Below are 21,810 nucleotides of genomic sequence, written 5' to 3'. Positions count from 1 at the left end.
TTGAATATTTCCTGACATGTATGAGATAACAACATGAAATTTGGTATGTGGGTTTTGGGTCGAGAAAACTAAATTCCCTACCAAAAATTATGTATTGCCCAGAGGGCGCCACATACGCCTTTCAGCACTCATTTATTACGTTCAATTTTTTTTATCCCTCACTCTGTATAATTTTGTCATTAAAATTTTTATTTTCCTATTAGGTTTACTTACACTTATGACTTTTGTAGACGTCAAATACAGTCATCTAAAAAACAGCTCCTGAAAATTGCTATTTAAATAGTGAAATAATATATTTTGGGCTTGTAAAACTCGATCTATTACATCATTAATAGTTTTTTATTGCCAGTGACCAAGAAAAACCTAGAAGTTAATTGTATTTGAATCTATTTTACCCCATTTGGGGTTTCCGTTTGGAGACGTCAATTAGAAGCGACAAAGTGTTCAATTATTAAAAATTTTAAAATTTAATATGGACTATGCAGGGAGACCTCCAGATAAACCTCCAGATATTAACAGGATGGATCAAGATGATAATATAGAGAAAAGTGACATCAATATAAATAACATATTAGACGGTAAATCAAAAAATAAAGGAGAAACTCTAAGTAGTAAATCTGATAATTCTACAGACAATATAAAAGAACATTTCCTATATCAGAGCAGTGACGTAGGACCTTTTCATGTATATATAGAAAATAATACTCCGAACTTTAAAGGTCAGCTTAATGATATCAAAATTGGCGAAATTATACTCTCTAATTTTTCGAATTTAGATAACAAAATTACTAGTATTGATTCAATAGGCAAGAATAGAATTAGAATTAAATTTAAAGATTATCAATCAGCCAATTTTTTAATCAATCAAAAAGCTTGCTCATTGTTTACAAACAACAATTTAGATGTTTACGTTCCGAAGTTTATACTCCATAGACAGTGTATAATTAGGGACATAGATATAGAATTTTCAGAAGAATATATCAAAAATAAAATTAAACAATATGATATGCACTGTAAGTTCGAAGTAGTTTCGGTTAGAAGAATAAATAGAAAGGTAGAGAAACATATCGAAGATAAAACAATAATAGACAAAGTTCCAACAAAATCATGTATTGTTAATTTTAAAGCACAAACTCTTCCTAAATATATCACAATTAATAAAGTGATTAAAGACGTCGAACCCTATGTTCAAAAAGTTCTATTATGTTTCTCTTGCCTTCGTTTTGGACATCTTGGATTTAATTGTAAAGCACGTCCCAGATGCAACAAATGTCATGATTTCCATAATAAAAAGGATTGTACAGTCATTGAATGTACCCCAACTTGTTTCAGCTGTCAAGGTAATCATTTGACTACACACCTAAGTTCATGTCCTGAATTTTCTAGACAGAAACAAATTAAGAATACGATGTCATCATTAAATCTAAATTTCTTTGATGCATGTAAACAAATTCCGAAAGTTTCATATGCCAATATGGCTGCCAGAAATAGTAGTTCTCTAGAAGAAAGTCTCCTCACAAATGTTCTTCAGCAGTAATAACCCAGAAAAAATAAATTTTAAGCGACACCGGCCAAGTTCTCCCAATCCTTTGAAATCAGCTGGAAAAGAAATACTTTCTCAAGAAAATATTCCTAGACAAAAAGGTGGTATTTATAATACGTCTAAATATACAGAGCATACAAATACAACAAACTTGCAAACACAAGGAGTACCATCACAATTAAATAATGTAATTTTAGAATTGGTTCTTAATATAATTAGTTCATTAAAACTCACTGAAAATTTAGACAAATCAAAAACAGAGATTACACAACAAATTAATAAATACTTAATGTTGTTCTGAAGCTATTTCCTTGTGGCATTTTTATGATTAATTATTTATATGGGAAATAAGCCACAATTAAAATGAAAAAAATAATTTTATTAACGTTTCGACGCCCAAATCGCAACTCATAAATATTGCATTTTAAAGTCTTCTACTTTAAAATGTATCATATGTATCTGAATTGCCGATATAAATGAGTCAAATTAAATAAATTATTAGAAGAATTTTTTTTACTAAGCAACAACATTTTTGTTTCCATTAGTAGTATTTTGTATTTTGACAACGGCACCCGATTTGGGCGTCGAAACGTTAATAAAATTATTTTTTTCATTTTAATTGTGGCTTATTTCCCATATAAATAATTAATAATAAATACTTAAGTACGGCAGCCATCTCACAACAAGACTTACTATTTCAAACATCATGTCAGACACAACTAACCCTATAAACTTTTTACAATGGAACTGTCGCTCAGCAGTTTCTAATAAACCAAATTTAGAAGCCTTACTTATTCAAAAAAATGTATATGTGGCCATATTATCAGAAACATGGTTTAAACCAGAAAAATTTTATAACTTCTCAGGATATAATTGTTTTAGATCTGATCGCCCTGATGGGTACGGAGGCACAGCAATTTTAATTAAAAATAAAATAATTACAGAAGAGATAAATTTATTGGATAATTATAATTGAGCCAGTAATTTTTTATCAATAATTATATAGCTTGAACTGAGCCAGTAATTTTTTATCAATAATTATATAGCTTGGTGAAATAAAAGCTTTCTTGGTATAGATTATAAATTCAGAAGCCGGTGAAAATGAAACGAATACTTTAGCCACAATTCAATTGTTAATTAACAATTTACAGTCGCAATAACAACCAAAATAATCATGAGACATTGATCTCAAACTTAGAAAGATTATAAAAGTGTGATGCCTATTTAATATTTTGTCGACAAAATATAAATTTTTCATTTTTTTGCATAATCTTTAAATGTTTAAAAAAAATTGTTATAAGCAAATTAAGATTTCTCAGAAATTGTTTATTATATTCTAATTTTAAAAATACTTAAAATGCGTATTTCATAGGTCTTGAAAATTAATGCTTTAAAAAATTTTTCCAACCATTTGCAAAAAAGTTATGAATTAGCAAAGTAAATATACGATTTTTCCGTTGTTTATAATTTGTTTTAATTGTTTCAAAGCTTAAAAGTGAGTCTATGGTACAATCTAATTACTCACAAAGAATGTCAAAAATTAGTGCAATGGTTATATTTTAATCAAAGATTAAAAATACTTTTTTTGTAATTTTTAGCGCAGAAGTAGGCCTGATACAGAGTCGGAGCTAAAATGTTCACTCGACGCGACTGACACGCAGCATACATTATTTATTAAAAGTGTACGTCGCGCGGCCGCCGGTCGTCGCTCCGAGTGAAAATTTTAGCTACAGTACTGTATTATTCTACTTTCGCGCGAGTAAATTACAAAAAAATATATTTATAATCTTTAATTAAAATATAACCATTAAACTTATAATTGATATTTTTTTGTAAATAATTAGCTTGTACTTTAAACTCACTTCTACGCTTTGAAAGAATAAAAAAAATATAAATACCGTAGAAATCGTATGTTTATTTTGCTGTTTCATAACTTTTTTGAAAATGGTTGCAAAAAAGATTTAAAGCATTCATTTTCAAGATATTTGAAATGCGCATTTTAGCTATTTTTTAAAATTATAATATAATAAAAACTTTCTGAGAAACGTTAATTTGTTTATACCTATTTTTTTAAACATTTAAATATTAATGTTGTTCTGAAGCTATTTCCTTGTGGCATTTTTATGATTAATTATTTATATGGGAAATAAGCCACAATTAAAATGAAAAAAATAATTTTATTAACGTTTCGACGCCCAAATCGGGTACCGTTGTCAAAATACAAAATATTACTAAAATAAACTAAAGTGTTGTTGCTAAGCAAAAAAATCCTTCTAATAATTTATTTAATCTCACTCATTTATATTGGCAATTCAGACATTATATTATATATTTTAAAGTAGAAGACTTTAAAATGATATTGCCAATATTTATGAGTTGCGTTCCTGGGACGACTTACTGAAAGATAGTTCATTCGATTACATGAAATTAACCCCAACTCAAGAATATCCGTCATAAAAAATTATAGCATGTGATATGTCTTTAAAAAGACAACCAAATGCAACGACAGTAAAATTCTCGCGTTAGAGACCTCATAGTAAATCACAAGGGAAAACCAGGAAAAACCCTGTGATAGTATCCCGACATCGTAAGTATTTGGTCTTACATTAATTTACTCTCAAAAAATAATACCAAATTCTGACTTGTAACATGTTTAAATTATAAATAATATTAATAATACTAGATATATAAGTAATACTAAAATATAAAATATGTACTAGCTCTATATTATTGACTTACTAATCTTGGTATTTTCTTTCTATTGACTTCCTCTTTCAGTATGGGTAACCACATCCTACTGCATTCTAGCGAGGAATTTGCGACACAATTGGTTTCATTTAGCATAATTAGAGCCGCTTCTTTGATTTTTCTCTTTTTACTATCTGATTCTTTCAGGACTATACTTGAATCTCTCCACTGAACTCTATGTTCATTATCCCATGCGTGTTGACATATTTGAGATCTCTCAAATTCTCTATTTTTAATATAAGATTGATGTTCACTTATTCTAACGTCTGGAATTTTAATAATTCTAGAATTCTATTCTGGAACAGAACAACTTAGAACGGGATCCTACAACATTCACCAGAAATAATACGAGGAAAATATCAATACCATATATAAAAGGACTATCCGAGAAACTTAAAACAATAGGAAATAAATTCAACATTTCAACAACATTCAAAGCAACAAACACATTGAGATCTATTCTATCTAAAACTAAACCTAACAATGATCAAGAAAGAACAAAGAATTGCATTTATAAAATACCTTGTGAATGCGAACAATTTTATTTAGGTGAGACATCAAGACCATTAGACGTTAGAATAAGTGAACATCAATCTTATATTAAAAATACAGAATTTGAGAGATCTCAAATATGTCAACACGCATGGGATAATGAACATAGAGTTCAGTGGAGAGATTCAAGTATAGTCCTGAAAGAATCAGATAGTAAAAAGAGAAAAATCAAAGAAGCGGCTCTAATTATGCTAAATGAAACCAATTGTGTCGCAAATTCCTCGGTAGAATGCAGTAGGATGTGGTTACCCATACTGAAAGAGGAAGTCAATAGAAAGAAAATACCAAGATTAGTAAGTCAATAATATAGAGCTAGTACATATTTTATATTTTAGTATTACTTATATATCTAGTATTATTAATATTATTTATAATTTAAACATGTTACAAGTCAGAATTTGGTATTATTTTTTGAGAGTAAATTAATGTAAGACCAAATACTTACGATGTCGGGATAGTATCACAGGGTTTTTCCTGGTTTTCCCTTGTGATTTACTATGAGGTCTCTAACGCGAGAATTTTACTGTCGTTGCATTTGGTTGTCTTTTTAAAGACATATCACATGCTATAATTTTTTATGACGGATATTCTTGAGTTGGGGTTAATTTCATGTAATCGAATGAACTATCTTTCAGTAAGTCGTCCCAGGAACGCAACTCATAAATATTGGCAATATCATTTTAAAGTCTTCTACTTTAAAATGTATAATATAATGTCTGAATTGCCAATATAAATGAGTGAGATTAAATAAATTATTAGAAGAATTTTTTTGCTTAGCAACAACACTTTAGTTTATTTTAGTAATATTTTGTATTTTGACAACGGTACCCGATTTGGGCGTCGAAACGTTAATAAAATTATTTTTTTCATTTTAATTGTGGCTTATTTCCCATATAAATAATTAATCATTTAAATATTATGCAAAAAAAATAAAAAATTTATATTTTGTCGACAAAATGTTAATAGGCATCTCATCTTTATAAGATTTCAAAGTTTAATCAGTGTATCATAATTATTTTGGTTATTATTGCGACTATAAATAATTATTAATTAACAATTGAATTGTGGCTAAAATATTCGAGTAATTTTCACCAGCTTCTGGAACTATAATCTAAACCAAGAAGGCTTTTAAGTCACCGAATTATTTAATTATTGGTAGATAATTACTTATCTAAAACTTTATTTGAAAATTAAAGATTTTGTTGGGAAACCACGCATTTTCCGAAGAAAATTTTTGTCGGAGCAGATCGGAAAAAGCACGTCTCTATGCAGAATTTAATCACGGTGAATTTTTGTTCGAGTGTTTTTGTTGTAAAGTTAAAATCTTCGGAGTTATAAGGCAATAATTGAAAAAAACACGATTTTCGTCCGCCATTTTGTTTATAAAAAAAGTAGCACACTATCTGAGGACTTTGCATACCTATATTATTAATATATAGGATCTTATAATTCGATTTCAGCAATAAAATTGCTGGTAAATAGCTTTTCCCAAAAATGGCCTATTCTCCGATAATCAGCCCAGACTATAACCCTACTACTTAACAATGCCATTTATATACATAATAAAAATTCTAGAATATTTTGAAAAATAATGATTTTCATAGCACCTTAAATGAAAACTTTTTGCCTGAAAATTAACGGAGGAGCATTTTGCGATATTTCTGTTAATAATGGACCAATTTCAATGTTTTTTTTTTTAATTTGGTGAAGCATTTAAAAATAATAACATCTGCATGACCCTTTTTGCAATAAATGTTCATTAATTTGTTATAAACAATATTCTTTTTCTCTAATATTGTGATAAATAAAAGTTGGCAACAAAGATAACCACAAAACAGTATGAAAACAAATTTTTATTTTAAAAATCTAACAAAGTAGTAAAATTTTGTTAAAGAAACATAAAAACTTTTTTCTTTGTACAAATTGTTGGAGAACTGTATTCTCCACCCAAAATAAACTCTATTTCACCAACAACAAATTTCCGCGCCGCCTCTGTAACAACCATAAAATAATTCCATTACGCAGTGTCTGAAGAAATCTTCCAAGAATGTTACTCTCCGCCTTCTTTTTACCCAAAGCACCCCCAACGGAAAGTTTTGTTAACGGGATGCAAGGGTGCAACAGTCAGTCAACTATCGACACTTCTTAAGAACGCACTTTTTCACTACGCTTGTTCGAAGAGAATTCTTCACGCGGCAATTAGCAAAAAGCCGGTACATAAAGTGTAAAATTATGTGTGGTGGCGTCTTTCACGGATAGTTGTAACTCAATTGTTCACATGTAAAATTCTATTTCTTGCCCTTTTTCAACTTCATTACAGTCATAGCAAAATAAAAGTGTTTTATTTACATACACAATTCAACAGGCCAGAATTACAGCATCTTATGGTTCATTAAAAGTTCTCCACTTAGCTATCGAAGGCTTAGCGACACATTGAACTTACTGCAAGTGCAAAACGCTGGAAAGAGACATTGGAACTACTCCAAACTCTCCATGGAGGAATGTTGAACACCGGCGTCCCTCCATTTTGTTCCTTCGAGACCGGATTTTGTTTCTAAGAGCCGAATTTGGCCCTTAGAGCCACATTTGATCCATCGACCGAACTTTTCTGGCCTAAAAACACTCAATTCAAGTTTCTATCTAATTCTATTATTTTGTTAAAAAACATTTCTGGCTAATGCCAACTCTTTCTAAAAGACATTATAAGTGTCGCGTTTTTCGGATATTCTCGTCGAATAGACAATAATTCCAAGAGACAAAGTGATTGCGTTATTTATTCTACGGACAAATAAACATTCTGTGAACAAAAACAGTGATAATAGTTTACTTCAAGAAGTGGTGTTCAAGGACTAGCTGATTCCAGGAAAAGCAGCCCACATTCAAGTACCAAGAGTAAATTCAGATGTAAATTCAAAAAGTTAATTTTCAAAGATCTCTTGCGAAATGTTACTCTAATAAAGTTAAACACTATTTAAAGAACTATTCAGGGTTGAATTTTTGGTTTAATATTGCATGCTTGTTAAAATTCAAAAATAAATAATAATTTCATTCAAAAATAAACAAATTAAAGTTATTACAATGAGCAAAAAAGGTTTAAATAAATTAGTAAACAAAAAGCATTCCATTCTAGATTCTGTTAATAGAATTCAAACGTGGCTAGAAGCAAACCATGACTCGGAAAAAGATGTTTTCTCATTCAAAACAAGAGAAGGTCGATTACAAGACCTGTTCTCTGATTACAATAACGTACAGGATGAAATTGAATTCCTGGATGATTCTCAAAAATGTGATCGTGCCATATTTGAAGAAAATTATTTTGCGGTTCTGTCAAAAATACAAAGTTCGATTAGAGCATTGGATATTACCAATACAGGGAGCGTCGCGTCGCTGCCGCTAAGCAAGTGGCCGTAAAGCTCCCGGAAATAAGCATATGCAAATATTCCGGGCAAATAGGGGACTTCGAAAGTTTTTTTGAGCTCTTCTGACATCCAAAGGTTTCTTTATTTGAAAAGTTACCTACAGGGTGATTCTCTTAAGTTGGTGGATTCTTTGAAAGTCACAAATGAAAATATTTCGATTGCTTTAGATATTCTAAAGAACCGCTATCAGAATATGGTCACAATCATAAATTCTTACTTAACAGAGATTATAGACATTCCTACACTGAGAAACAGCTCACCGCAAGCCCTCAGAAATTTTCTAACTACCGTAACAAAAAATATGCAATTGCTAAAAAATTTGCAATTTTCAAGTGCAGAGCTCATTGATATAATTTTAGTTTTCCTGCTAGAAAGCAAATTAGATTTTTCAACAAGGAGACTTTTTGAAACTGAGCGAAATCATTCAGATGTACCAAAATTAGATGTTTTTCTTAAATTTCTTGAAAAAAGGTGCATTGTTCTGGAAAGCCTGGAAAATACAAATCCTAGGCAAGCCAAAAACGTAAAAGTTTCACATCATGCATCCAGTAATAACACATCAGAGGATTCAGATAAAAAGAATCCGTCAAATAATTTTGTTTCTGACTTTTATTGCATTTTCTGCAAAAAGCAAGGTCATAAAATTTACAAATGTCACTTTTTCAAAAACATTCAGCATGATGACAAAATAAAATTCGTGAATTCAAAAGGTCTCTGCGTAAACTGCCTAGGTAGGCATAATTCTAAAGATTGTTCATCAAAACATGTATGTACCGTTTGTAAAAGGCGCCATAATACAAATTTGCACATTCTGGCAACAAATAATAATTCGGGTAAACATAATACTTTTTCTACGACCCATAAAAATGAAAGTCCTTCCACTTCTACAAATTCAAACAATTACGAACGCGAACAGTCGTCAAATTCAAACTTTCAAGGTCCTTCGTTTCAAGGGCAAGAACCGTTTACAAATTCCTTTTCTGCTTTGTCCGTAAAAAATTTAAACATACTTGTAGCTACGGCCAAAGTAACCATTTTCGACAAAAACGGGAAACCTTTAACGGCCCGATTGTTAGGCTTCCTGGGCCCTAGGCTTCCAATTTTGCAGGCTTCTCATCTGGGGTACCTAATAGCCGGCGTGATTGCTCCTCACTTGACGGCACCTACAGTAGCAAACAATGCTTCTGGAGATGTTGCTCTACTTTCTACGTGTAGCACGGACGAGCTGCTCATGAAATTCTGGAACATGGAAGAACTTTCTCAAAAACCTATTCTGTCGGAAGCTGACGAGCTGGCCGAACAAATATTTCAAACTACAACAAAGATCCTTGAAAATGGACGCTTTGAAGTAGATATTCCATTAAAAAGTGCACAAGAACACCAATTACTGGGTGATTCATTTCTATAGCCAAACGGCGTTTTCTGTCGCTCGAAAATAAATTCCAAAAAGATAAAAAATTATTTTTCGAGTACAAAAATTTCATTGACACATATATTTCTTTAGGGCATGCTGAATATGTACCTCTTTCGTTCGTAAATGAAAATTCGGACAAAAAATATTTTATTCCACATTTATGTGTCATCAACGAACAAAATAAAAGTACAACTTTGCGTGTCGTCATGGACGCTAGTTGTAAAAGCTCTACAGGGAAAATCCTGAACGACATTTCATTAAAAGGGTATCAGGTTCAACCCGATTTATTCGACATTCTGGTTCGTTTCAGGCAATAAAAATTCATATTTTCCTGTGACATTCAAAAAATGTTTCGACAGACGTGGATCAACAAAGATCAACGCTTTCTACAAAATATTCTGTGGAGGGATGATACCCACGATTCTATAAAATATATTCAATTAAATACTATCACATACGGGACGAATAGCGCCCCGTTTCTTGCGACGAGAATCTTGCAAGAAATTTCAAATAAAAATAAAGTTCAGTTCCCATTGGCCTCGCATTTTCTCGAAAACCAATTCTACGTAGATAATGGTTTATGTGGGTCAAATAATATTGAAGAATTGCTCGAAATACTCCAGCAATTAAATTCTGTTCTAAACCGCCATGGGTTTACTTTACATAAATTCCATTCAAATTCATCCATATTCCTACAACAAATCAACCCAGAACATTCAAAAAATGCTACTCAGGAATATGACCTAAATTTCGATTCCACTTCCAGTAAGGTTCTAGGCCTAAAATGGGACCCTGCGGAAGACCAAATAACAATTTCCGTCCCCGAAAATAATTTCTGCCCACCAATAACAAAAAGAAAAATCCTATCTGCGTTAGCGCAATGTTTTGACCCTCTGGGACTCATCAATCCGTTTATTGTTAAAGGCAAAATGCTTATGCAGAAACTCTATCTGCAAAAAATTCAGTGGGACACAGAAATTTCGGACAAAACTATTCTAAACGATTGGAACAACTTTCTACAGGACTTGTCACAATTAAAACAATTAAAAATTCCCCGTTTCTATTTTTCTGAAAAAATAATTCTGAAGGTTGAGCTTCATGGATTTGCAGACAGCAGCATGGCAGCTTATGGCGCATGCGTATACCTAAGAACTTTCTATTCAGATGAGACCATCTCTTGTGCATTAGTTTCTTCCAAATCAAGGATAACTCCGTTAAAGACGGTAACACTTCCTAGGCTTGAGCTGTGCGCAATGGTTCTTCGTTCAAAACTTGTTGCAAAAATAATTTCTATCTTTGAAAATCAATCTATAAAATTTCATTCAGTCAGCCTCTGGTCAGACTCCCAAGTAGCTCTGTCGTGGTGTAAAAGTCATCCAAGTCGGTGGTCGGTTTTCGTGGCTCACCGGGTAGCTCTTGTCCAAGAGTTGACTCAAAACTTTACATGGCTTCATATTAAGTCTGCGCAAAATGCCGCAGACCTTCTTTCGGGAGGAATGTCTGGTTCTGAAATTCTCAATAGCGACTTCTGGTGGCAAGGTCCCAAATGCTTGCGAGATAAAAATTTCAATGTTTCCAATCTAGTAAATGACAGAGTTCTCGAAAACCTTCCCGAGGAAAGAAAAATAAGCCTCGTGGTAAATTCTAATATGGAAAATTTCTGGATAAAAATTTTCTCACGTTTCTCAAATATTTCACGCTTAAAACGTACAGTAGCGTACGTATTTCGTTTTATTTCTAATTGTAAAAAACAAAAAATTTCTGAACCTCTTTCTGTTGCGGAGTTAAATTATGCAATGGATTTCATCATGAAGAAAATACAGGGTGATGCATTTTCGAAAGAAATTTCGGCGCTTAAAAATAACAAATTTATTTCGAATAAAAACTTCATGTCACTAAAACCATTTTTAGATTCTTCTAATTTTCTCAGAGTTGGAGGCAGACTTACGAACTGTCCCGACATAGACTATTTGCAAAAACATCCGATACTGCTCCCATCCAATAATCCTATCGTCAATCTTATCATCAAAAATGAACATCTCAGATTGGGACATGCTGGTGCGCAAACAGTTCTCTCAAATCTTCGTTTGAAATTCTGGGCTCTCAATGGTCTAAAGGAAGCAAAACGAATCATTCGCAACTGTACCACATGTTTCCGATTTTCGTGTGCTCCTGCACAACAGCTTATGGGTAATTTACCTGAAGATAGGTTGTCCATTACAACAAGACCCTTTCAAAAAGTGGGTGTAGATTATGGTGGACCCTTTCTGTTAAAATCTTCTTCACTCCGAAAAGCGCCAAAAATCAAGGCATACATAGCCATTTTCGTGTGCATGGTGACCAAAGCTGTGCACATTGAGGTTGTTTCTGATCTAACAACTTCTTCCTTTCTATTAACACTTAAGAGGTTCATTTCCCGACGTGGTAACCCAACTGTCATTTACAGTGACAATGCCACATGTTTTTCTGGTGCAAGAAACCAACTCTATGACTTACACAATTTTTTTCAAAATAAGTCTAATTCTCAAACCATTATGGAATACCTTTCTGAAAATCAAACCTCATGGAAGTTTATCCCCCCTAGATCTCCTCATTGGGCTGGGCTCTGGGAAGCTTCAGTAAAAAGCGCAAAATATCATATGCGTAGGCTAATAGGCTGTTCTTCTTTCACTTTCGAACAGTTTTACACTGTCATGGTTCAAATTGAAGCTGTGATGAATTCAAGGCCTATCTGTTCCATGTCCAGCGACCCTTCAGATTACACCTTTCTCAGTCCTGGGCATTTTATAATTGGCTCCAGCCTGTCGGCACATCCTGAGCAAAACTTACAAAAAATTCCGGAAAATAAACTATCCATGTTTCAGCAAATTGCAAAAATACAACAAAGTTTCTGGAAAAAGTGGTCTGTTGATTACTTGAACCGGTTACAAAATTCTCCAAAATGGTCCCGACCAAGGGAAAACGTAAAAGTCAATGACTTAATTCTTCTGAGAGAGGATAATGTACCTCCTCTAAAATGGCCTTTAGCACGGGTAGTTGATACAATGCCCGGGCAAGATGGCAAAGTCAGAGTGGTCAAGTTGAAGACCATCGATGGTCAATTCACAAGGGCAATCTCTAAAATTTCGGTTCTCCCTAATCAAGGTATAGAAGAGTAGGTTAGACCACAACGCTCTAACGCCGGGGGGAATGTTGGAGAACTGTATTCTCCACCCAAAATAAACTCTATTTCACCAACAACAAATTTCCGCGCCGCCTCTGTAACAACCATAAAATAATTCCATTACGCAGTGTCTGAAGAAATCTTCCAAGAATGTTACTCTCCGCCTTCTTTTTACCCAAAGCACCCCCAACGGAAAGTTTTGTTAACGGGATGCAAGGGTGCAACAGTCAGTCAACTATCGACACTTCTTAAGAACGCACTTTTTCACTACGCTTGTTCGAAGAGAATTCTTCACGCGGCAATTAGCAAAAAGCCGGTACATAAAGTGTAAAATTATGTGTGGTGGCGTCTTTCACGGATAGTTGTAGCTCAATTGTTCACATGTAAAATTCTATTTCTTGCCCTTTTTCAACTTCATTACAGTCATAGCAAAATAAAAGTGTTTTATTTACATACACAATTCAACAGGCCAGAATTACAGCATCTTACGGTTCATTAAAAGTTCTCCACTTAGCTATCGAAGGCTTAGCGACACATTGAACTTACTGCAAGTTCAAAACGTTGGAAAGAGACATTGGAACTACTCCAAACTCTCCATGGAAGAATGTTGAACACCGGCGTCCCTCCACAAATCATTGGCAAAATCTCACAAAGTGTGTATATAAAAAAAATGGTGGACAACCTCTATTATAAATCTATTATGTATATAAGTGTACTACTTATGTATATAAGTGTTATGTATATAAGTGTATTAGTGTACTACCTGTTATAAAGATTGTAAAATTAAATGTAAAATACAACATTATAGTATTTCTACTACAAAAGCGATGTTACGTAGGTCAAAATTTTTGACGCAAGAGAACTGTCAAAACATTAGAATGTGACTTTTCATTATTGCTATGTTTATAATAAACATGGCAATAATGAAAAGTCACATTCTAATGTTTTGACAGTTCTCTTACGTCAAAAATTTTGACCTACGTAATATCGCTTTTGTAGTAAAAATACTATATATATTTTAATATTGTACAAAGAAAAAAGTCTTTAACAAATTTTTAATGCTAATTTAGTTTGTTAATTTTTTTATAGAAAATTTTTTGTGTCAATTTTTATTTATCATAATTAGTGAAAAAAATTTGAAAAAAAAATTGTTTATAACAAATTGACGAATATTTATTAGTTGAGTCCGTATTTATTCTCATTAGTTTTGGACCAGATAACAGCGAAACTATAGGGTAACATTCCATGGTGCTTAATGTATGCTGATGATGTCGTGTTAGTAGGAAATAGTGAAAGAGACTTAGAACAAAAACTGGAACAGTGGAGACAAGCTCTGGAGGAAAAGGTTTAAAACTTAGTAGGACAAAAACAGAGTATTTGGAATGTTCATTTAAAGATGGAGTTACTACAAATAAAATGGTATTTTTGGATGATGAAATGATTGTGAAAAGCCATAGTTTTAAGTACCTAGGATCGGTATTACAGAGTAATGGAGAAATAGATGGAGATGCATGCAGTAGAATTAGGGCTGGATGGATGAAGTGGAAAGAAGCGAGTGGTGTGTTGTGTGACAGAAAAATTCCAATGAAGCTGAAGGGAAAATTCTATAAAACAGCCATAAGACCGGCTATGATGTACGGAACTGAATGTTGGGCAGTGAAAAAGAAAGAGTAACAACGAATGCATGTGGCGGAAATGAGAATGTTTAGATGGATGAGTGGAGTGACAAAGAAGGATAAAATTAGAAATGAGTATATTAGGGGAAGTATAAGTGTGGCACCAATTGATGCCAAAGTTAAAGAGCATAGGTTAAGATGGTTTGGTCATGTTCAACATAGACGTTAATCACCCAATACGAAGAATAGCTGAAGTGCAGATTCCTGGAAGAAGTAGGAGAGGAAGACCAAAGAAGACCTGGGGGGAGACGATAAGGCAGGACATGTTGGTAAGGGGATTAACATTGATATGATCCAAGATAGAATTGTGTGGAGAAATGCAATTTAGGGAAGCCGACCCCGCATAGGGATAAGGCAAAGAGAATGATGATGATGATGAATATTTATTGTAAAATGTGTCATTTAGACGTTATTATTTTTATATGCTAAACTCAAAAAAAAAACATTGAAATTGGTCCATTATTAACGAAGATATTGCAAAGTACTACAGCACCACTCTTCATGCAAGAAGTTTTCATTTAAGGTCGCTACGAAAATCATTATTTTTTAAAATACTCTAAAATTTTAGCACTATGTATAAATGACATTGTTGAGTAGTAGGGTTGATAGATGTACTCACGCACTATAAAATGTTAATATTGATAAATAAACAAAATATGAACTTTTAAACAAATTACACCATTTTGGAGGGGTGTTTAATTGAAATTTTGATTGGTCAATACATCTGTCGAAAACATACATAAAAGCAAAAAAATGAGACCTGAAAAACTTGTATACTTGTATACATCGGCAACAACCGCGTTTTTGCAATAGAAAAAATAGTAATTTTTTGTAAACAAATTAAATATCTCATAAACTACTGAATATTTATTAACCAATTTTTTTTATGTTTATACTGGTACCATAGCGCAACTTTCTGTGCAAAACAAAATGTTTGATATTTATAGTGTTTGTTTATAATGCAAATAATATTTTTTTGGAAATTTGTTTTTCAATTTTGATTTACAATTATTTAAATAAATTAAGGGTCAAATTTAATTTAGTAAGTCTTATATAAAAAAAATTGATTCTTCAGCTTTGCAGAAAAAAATTGTAAAATCCTTATTAAAAACATGAATTACCGCAGCAGTTAAAAAATAAAACAATGATCCCCTCATATGAATCATATACTTTCTTGAAAATACCTTTTGTTTGGGCCTAAACTTTGATGAAAAAATTATTCTAACATGTACGGAATTAAATTTTATTTTATTGGGCTATTATATTTGTGACAGAACTCGACTACTCCTTTTCAAACGAAGGCAAGAGTATATAAATTCGTGGAAATATTTTAAAAACCAATAATTCCATTCTCGATAATAAATGTTTTTTTTTAATAAAAGGGCTGGATCCCGCGTACCAAAAAAAGTTGATTAATAGCAAGCTGAAAATTTGTTAATAGCTTTACGGTGTCTAGTCAAACAAACTTTGATGTATGGGAACACTGGAACAGGTGAAGTTTTAATTGTGGAACAGTTTAAAAATTTGGAAGGTCAAATTACGAAAACGTCCCATGTATTTTGTCGGACAGAACATCCAATTGATTTGTTACCCTTTCATTAAACTCTCATGCAAAAATCATACTGCCATTACTAATCAACATGATTCTTGTCATTTGATATATGTTCTTCGTGTTCCACTCATTAAAATGACCAGTTGGTAATAAATACCAGTCTGATTTTTGCATGAGAGTTAAATGAAATGGTAACAAATCAATTGGAAGTTCTGTCGGACAAAATACATGAAACGTTTTCGTAGTTTGACGTTCCAAATTTTTAACCTCTTCCACAATTAAAACTTCCCCTGTTCCAGTGTTCCCATATATCAAAGTTTGTCTGACTAAACACCGTTAAGCTATTAACCTTCGGATGACCAAGCGGGGGAAATTGTGACCCCAGCGTAGGTTTTTCTTTAATACAATCAAAAGTATTTTTAATTTTTAACTCACTATTTTTTTATGTGACTTTAATATCATTCTAGATATCCTCATATTTTGAAATAAAAAAAATTCCCTATATTTTACGAATAAAAAATTTATTATAAAAATGTATACCATTTTTATTCACTTAGTCTTTTAAAACCTTATCACTTTTATAAACTTAGTCTTTTAAAAAATTTATTCTGAAGTTGATGTTTAGTAAAATACCGTCTATTATGTGTAATTCCCAGTAGTTTTACGCTAATGATGTCGACTTTGCAAAGTAACAAGACACTTACTCAACATACACACTACACATGACACTAATACTCATGTTGTGACTGGCTGAATGGCATAAACTCCATGCCAAAAAAAAATCAAAAATTAAAAAAAAAACTTAAATTTTTTGTTAATTGTCATTTTTGACCTGTGGTCATTTCCCCCCCCCCCTTGGTCATCCGTGTAACAAAAAAAGGTTGGTCATCGGAAGGTTAACAAATTTTCAGCTTATTATTAATCAACTTTTTTTGGTACGCGGGATCCAGGTCTGTAATAAATACTTGTCTCTTCGAAATTGTACATAACAATAGCATCCCCGTTATTCTATAAAACTTGATCGAAAAATTGATTTACAGGAACTCCTAAGGGTACACTATTGTTCGCTCACTTGACTTTCCCGATAATTAGTCCATTGATGGAAATACAAAATTCTATAGACTAAATTACTACCAGGTTGGAAAGTTTTTTAAAAGAAAAATTTAAGAGCGATAAAATTTTCAAACGGCTATTGATGTTCAAGTAAAAAGTAGTAAAAAATACTCATAATGTTCTCTTTAATTAAGTTTCAGGAAATAAGTAAAATACAGAATGTACAAAACGAGAAAGAAATTCTTTTGACGCGTACAGTTAACCAGTATTTTAGAAATTTTATATGAATTTGTACTCTACGAGCTCCCTAGTGGGAAAGTTTTGGGGTAGTTATAATTTCTTTCATTATATATGGATTTTGGGCTGCTGAATCCAAATATGAGGTTTGCGGACAAAATTTCCTGCCGGAATATTGAAAAAATCGCTGGAAAATCGAAAAATTTCAGCTTTTTTCCGCTTTTTTGCTCAAATGCCGAAAACTATTAACTTTTAGTAAATGGTCTGTTAACAGAAATTAAAGTACTTAAAATTATCTACAGTGTCAAAATAACTGCCAATATTTGAACACACATTTCAAAGTTCTCTGCAAATTTTGTGATTTAAAGACATTCTTAAAACAGTTTGAATTCGTTATTCATACTGTTCGAGTTCGTCTTGACGTTTTGTATGATAATTAAGTTTATCTAACTTCAGCAGTTGAATCTGCAGAAAAAAAAATATAATTATAAAATAAATAGTGAAAAGGAGTGACGTACCAAATTCTGTTTTTCTACAATGAACAATTCACATATACGGAATACATACAATCAGTGTCTATTTTGGTATTAGCAGAAATTGTAGGTAAACAGCAGGTCCACTATTAATATACATCCAGGAACATGTACCCAACTCCCAAACAATATCCGCCCCCAGAAAACACTTCCGAAAATGCACCAAATTCCGTTTACTATTGTCAAGAGGCAAATACTCCTATAGCAAACATTCCACAAAATCAATTCATTTTTCCAGCACAACTACAACAATTTCCACTACAATCACAACCAATGTACTACGTCCAAAACAACCCATCCACTGCAGAGCAGACCTCAAAAAGACAGATAAATCTTGAAAATATACATTCAGAAAATTCGGATATTGAGTTTAGCGAAGACGAAGACAAAGAAGCCCAAAATAAGAACTCATGGCAAGTAGTCAAAAAACGTAAATTTAAAAATAACGATTCTAATTCTTCCAATTCAGCACCAACAAAAATACAAAATCGATACAGTGCATTATCAAACGACGAGAACACTGAGCACACTGAAATAGAAAAACAACAGAAGGTACCGGTACCAAGACCACCGCCAATATTCATATATGGTGTCAAAAACTTTAAAGATATGCTCGATAGCTTTGCACAAATTATACAAAAAGAAACCTACTATACCAGAACCCTGCCAAACGACACTGTCAAAGTTATAACACATACAACAGATACCTATCGTCAACTGGTAAGACATTTACGAGACGAAAAAATCGTTCACCACACTTACCAAATAAAGGAAGAACGTGCCTACAGAGTGGTAATAAGACATATCCATCACTCTATACCCACAACAGATATAACAAAGGAGTTAGGAAATGCCGGCCATAAAGTTCGCAATATAACCAACGTCCGACACAAACAAACAAAGGAACCCTTATCCTTATTTTTTTAAGACCTTGAACCCAAGAGTAACAACAAAGACATATTTAATCTAGAATTCTTATCTCACACCAAAATAGCAGTGGAAGCACCAAAGAAGAGAAACTCAATCATCCAATGCATGCGTTGTCAAGCTTACGGTCACAGTAAAACATATTGCACTAAACCACACTACTGCGTCAAATGTGGAGAACAACATGATACAAAATCTTGTAAAAAACCTAGAAACACTCCGGCTAAGTGTGCACTATGCAAACAAGATCACCCTGCTAACTATAAGGGCTGTGTTGTCTACATGAAACTAGTAGAAAACAGAAATATGCCAAAAAGAGGAAACCAACAGCCCCAAAGAACAACATTTAACAACCCACATGTAAGTAATGAAACAATCAGCTAAACACTACTCTACAAAATCATCATAGAACATATGCAAATGTGACAGAAAATCAAATCAACCGCGACCAAGAACCTAAAACTAACATAGAACTACAACTAATAACATTCCTTAACGAGTTCAAAAACATGTTCTCACAACTCATGAGTCAAAATAGTATGATATTAAACTTACTCACACAAGTCATTAACCGAAGGGATTGTTAATGTTAAACATACTTAGAATTGCCACATGGAACGCTAATGGCCTGCTAAACCATAAGCAGGAAGTAATCACTTTCTTAAACCAGAATAAAATCGATGTACTGCTTGTTTCAGAAACCCACTTTACTGATCTAACTATGTTCAATATTCCGCTCTATACTACATATAGTACACCTCACCCCGATGGTACTGCTCATGGTGGCTCGGCCATAATCATACGAAGCTGTATATCACATCATGAATTGCCAAAATATGCAACAGAAAAAATTCAAGCAGCAATTGTTCAGGTGAATGCAACGCCATGGCACTTTAACATATCTGCAATCTACAGCCCACCTCGTCATGCAATCTCCACAGATGAATACAAAGCCTTCTTTCAATTACTTGGCAGTAAATTTGTAGCCGGGGGAGATTGGAATGCGAAACACACACATTGGGGCTCAAGACTCATAACAACAAAAGGTCGTAACCTTTTAAAAGCAATGACCGACAACAACTACGATTGCCACACCAACGGAATCCCTACTTACTGGCCAAGTGACCCCAGAAAACTTCCAGATGTGCTAGACTTTTACATAAGCAAAGAAGAATCCAGAAACAACTGTCTAATAGAATCCAGCTGTGACCTCTCATCTGATCATACACCAGTTATTATGAACAAGAATACCACAGTTATAACCAACACACCCCCTCCTCGACTAGCGTCAAAAAACACCAACTGGGCAGATTTTCAATACTACCTAGAAGAAAACATTAATCTTAATTTGCGAATCAAATCTCCACACGAGATAGATACAGCAGCTCAATAGTTCACCACCCTTGTGCAAGAAGCGGCATGGCAATCTACACCACGAACTGAACGCAGACCGACACATACAACAAATGTTCCCCTACACATTCGGCAACTCATTGCTGAAAAACGTCGTGCGAGAAGAAACTGGCAAAGATCTAGAAACAACATAGATCAACACATATACAATAGACTACGTAGACAACTTGGAGTAGCCATCAAAGCTGCAAACAACGAAACCTTCGAACATTACATTACAAACCTTACAGCAAATGATCAGACGCCATGGAAGGCGACTAAGAAACTCAAAAAACCATACACAACTATTCCTCCCCTCCATAAACCAAATGGCGAATGGGCTCGTTCCAACAAAGAAAAAGCGGACGTCTTTGCTGAACATCTTACGAGTGTATTTCAAACCGAGCCACCAGACCTTGATGAAGAAGTGGAAGAACTAATTAGCGCAGCATGTCAAATGTCCCTTCCAATCAAAAGTTTTACTCCTATAGAAGTCAAGAAAGAAATAATCAAAATCAACTCACGAAAAGCTCCAGGTTATGACTTAATCTCGGCACAAGTACTAAAACAACTTCCTCTTAAGGCCATTATTATGCTAACAGTAATATTTAATCGCATGCTAAGTTTATCATACTTTCCAAAAATATGGAAATTTGCAGAAAGTATAATGATCCTTAAGCCAGGCAAAGCTCCCAATGAAGTAACATCTTATCGACCCATCAGCCTACTCCCAATAGTTAGCAAAGTTTTTGAAAGATTGCTGCTACAAAGAATATACGCAGATCATGAATTCCTAACATTACTACCAGAACATCAGTTTGGTTTTCGGGAAAATCACTCTACTACACAACAAGTCCATCGAATAGTAAATGAAATATCAAAAACTCTCGAAGAAAAGAAATACTGCAACGCTGTATTCCTAGATATCTCACAAGCGTTTGACAAAGTTTGGCACAGAGGACTGCTTTACAAAGTAAAATTAGCACTATCTAGTAACTATTTCCTCCCAATCAAATCCTACTTATCAAATAGATATTTATCAGTAAAATTCAAAGACCAACAATCCAGCCTCGGTCCTATTAACTCCGGAGTTCCGCAAGGTAGTGTTCTCGGACCTCTGCTTTTCTCACTCTACACAGCCGATATACCAGAGTCTCCTAATACTACGATCGCTTCCTTTGCTGATGACGTAGCAATACTAGCAGTAAATGAAGATCACATACAAGCCTCACAAGACCTGCAACACCATCTGGACATACTCAGTGAATGGTACACAAAATGGCGAACTAAAGTAAATAAAACAAAATCATCTCAAATAACGTTTACAAACCGCCACAACACATGCCCACCTGTAAGAATGGAAAATGTACGAATACCAACATTAACAGAAGCTAAATACCTTGGCCTCCATCTTGACCAACGTGTTACTTGGAAAAAACATATACAGACTAAATGAAGACAACTAGACATGAAATTTCGGCAAATGTATTGGCTCCTTGGACGCAGATCAAAACTCAACATCCAAAAGAAAATTCTTCTGTATAAAGCAATAATCAAACCTATTTGGTACTACGGACTACACCTCTGGGGCTGTGCAAAGT

The 21,810-nt window shown here is 33.3% G+C and overlaps 1 protein-coding gene across 1 annotated transcript in view; it reads right to left on the bottom strand.

The window, feature by feature from the left end:
* The window catches only part of LOC114334288 (dynein axonemal heavy chain 1-like), a 947,682-nt gene that overhangs the window by 848,991 nt on the left and 76,881 nt on the right, over positions 1 to 21,810 (bottom strand). The gene's annotated exons all lie outside the window — the stretch shown is intronic.

The sequence above is a fragment of the Diabrotica virgifera genome, chromosome 9 (genome assembly GCF_917563875.1).
Source record: "Diabrotica virgifera virgifera chromosome 9, PGI_DIABVI_V3a".
Lineage (NCBI taxonomy): Eukaryota > Metazoa > Arthropoda > Insecta > Coleoptera > Chrysomelidae > Diabrotica > Diabrotica virgifera.
Note: the sequence above shows the minus strand (reverse complement) of the source record. Positions and strands in the feature narration are given on the sequence as shown.